This window comes from Clupea harengus, chromosome 15 (genome assembly GCF_900700415.2).
Source record: "Clupea harengus chromosome 15, Ch_v2.0.2, whole genome shotgun sequence".
Taxonomy (NCBI): Eukaryota; Metazoa; Chordata; class Actinopteri; order Clupeiformes; family Clupeidae; genus Clupea; species Clupea harengus.
In genome coordinates this window covers 6,071,071-6,073,525 of record NC_045166.1, presented here as the reverse complement: position 1 = coordinate 6,073,525, position 2,455 = coordinate 6,071,071, and the positions used below count along the sequence as shown (strand labels likewise).

The 2,455-nt window shown below is 43.2% G+C and overlaps 1 protein-coding gene across 2 annotated transcripts in view; it reads left to right on the top strand.

The window, feature by feature from the left end:
• Positions 1-216: 216 nt before the first annotated feature.
• dusp10 (dual specificity phosphatase 10) overlaps positions 217-2,455 on the top strand; it is a 15,169-nt gene continuing 12,930 nt past the window's right edge. Inside the window, exon 1 of one of the 2 annotated variants that reach the window (XM_012826580.3) lies at positions 217-407. The gene's annotated coding sequence lies outside the window, so the exon portion shown is untranslated. Of the gene's footprint in view, positions 408-440; positions 1,219-2,455 lie in introns of those variants that run through there. The other variant, XM_012826579.3, reaches the window with a different exon arrangement.

The following is a 2,455-nucleotide window of genomic DNA, read 5'->3' as shown; positions in this document are numbered from 1 at the left end:
TGTGTGTGTGTGTGTGAGAGAGAGAGAGAGAGTGTGTGTGTGTGTGTGTGTGTGTGTGTGTGTTTGTGTGTGTGTGTGTGTGTGAGAGAGAGAGAGAGAGAGTGTGTGTGTGTGTGTGTGTGTGTGTGTGTGTGTGTGTGTGCAGAGGCATATGCATAAATAGCTGGCTGTGGCAGTGTCACTATGAATAGAAGCAATAATAAATGTCCCGCATTGTTCAGGGCTTCTGCGCAGCTAAATTTAGAAGAGCGCAGATGCAATTTGGGCTTTGATAGTAGTGAGACCCTTTAGCTGTGGTATGTGTCCCGTCATGGGAGGTGGGAGGTGCTGCCTGCCAACTTGGCCACATTATAGCAGGAGCTTAGCCACACATCTCTATTTACCACCAGAGAACAGTGATGAGACGGGTATGTACATAAAACATAGGCTGCATGTGTGTATATGTATGTGAAATACTTCTAGGAGAACGTCAGCACTACTGCAGAGTATGATTATTCAAATGGATATGAGTGTAGATATTATTATTATTATGTGACTAATATGTGTTCAAAGTGCGTGTCATACTATTGTATGGTAACAACTAAGTAGTGCAGTTTTAAATCATATGATACGTGTTCCAATCATGAATCAGCCTCGCAGAACTGAATGAGTGAGCTTGATATGAATGGATCTGAATTTCGATGAAAACACACATGGAGAAGACAGGTTACAGCCTACGTCACGGGAGACGAGCCTCCCTCGCCTATATGTGACTGCTGTTGCGCTTTCTCTGTTGGCCTATTCGAAGAGCTCGGTAGCTGTTCAGTGTCTTGGTCCGGCCTGAAAGGCTTTTGATTGGTTGCCAATGACATCACCCCTGCTCTTGTACACTGAAGTCTGAGCATTGTTCCGTTCACTCGACGGCTCGGAGAAAGCTGACTTTACACCCGGCAAACTCCCTCCCACCGCGGGGTTGGTTTTTCACTTTTATACAGTGTGACTTTAATATTAAAAACGTCCTCCATTGGTTCGTGCTCGTGTCAATCGAATAATAGCCTACTAGCTACTCCAGTAGGCTGGTTGACCCTCTTGTATATTATAGTGCTTGGAGCGTAGCAAAAAGTAAAAATGTTGCGGATCCACGGCTTCGGGACGGGCTGAGTTGAGTCACGTTGTTGATTGTAGATTAATAACCGACATTTGCCCCCAAACCACCGGAGGTTTTATTTATTTACATAGGTAAGTCCCTTCATTCCAATTCAATAAGTTTCAATTACAAAGTTATTTTTTATTAGACAGCAGTACAGTGCAGTATTCCATCTGTCTTCTCTAGGCTACGTTTTAAAAACATATTTTGTTGGGTGAAGTCTATCTTGTTTTTGTTGTGTCCTAAGTTGATCTATCAGTCAATTCAGGAATAGAATACATGCCATATAGTAAATGGCTCAAAACATGTCGTTTAACTGGAATCGTTTAAAACAGATGACAGGTTACAGAGATTACCTGTATCCATGTGGTTAAGTATGCAGCAGACCAGCTCTGTTCGTCTTTCAACAACAAAATAGGATCGATGAGTTTAATGCCAATATTGTTAAGGATTGAACAAGCAAAATATTATTTGTGAGTGCAAGTTATAAACACACTAGTCTGTCTGTAGCTGCATGACGGAGCGGAGTGTCTCCGCTGTATTCTCAGCACGTCCTCATGCCGGCTCCTTCAGTGTACCTTCTCTGGGCTGCCTGGTTATGCAGTTATGACATAGGCTTGGAGCTTAAAGGGTCGGGCGACAGACATACCCGCGAATTAGTTAACGATGGGATGTGAGAAAATGACTGGTTCGATAACAAACAATTAAACGGCATGGATTGGCGCTAACAGTGGCCGTTGAAGGCACAGATTGATGAAAAGGCGCACAAAATGCGGCGTGTTATGCTGCAGTGTTTTATCCTCCCCGCGATGGAAGACTAATTGAAACGCAGCATACAATCATCAGACCGTGTTTGGGATCAGTCCTGGTTTGACCCGCTTGTTTGTGCATCAGGACAGTGAATGGATGTGATGATATGTAATACATTTAACGTAGACTGCTGTGCTGGCATTGTGATTTTCTCTATGCTATTTAATCTTATCAAGAATTTCATCCGAAGCTGCTTTATAATACGCCTGTGGTTAATATTTCAGTGGTGTGTCTTCTGTATGTATTCATAAACACAAGTGGTCATTTTTCATTATGGTGTAGTGCTAACTGAATGGCAGTGAGAGCTGTAAACCCTACTGTAGAGCCAGGAATGCGGCAGCTCGCCAAAGCTGTGAAATCTCTCCTAATTTATTGCTCAATTCTCAAATCCTCTCCCTTACTTTTGAAACCATCTGGGCACACACACATACGGATACAGACACACTCACATACAGAGAGCCAAACACACACACACACACACACGGACACAGACACACTCACACACACATAGACATAAAC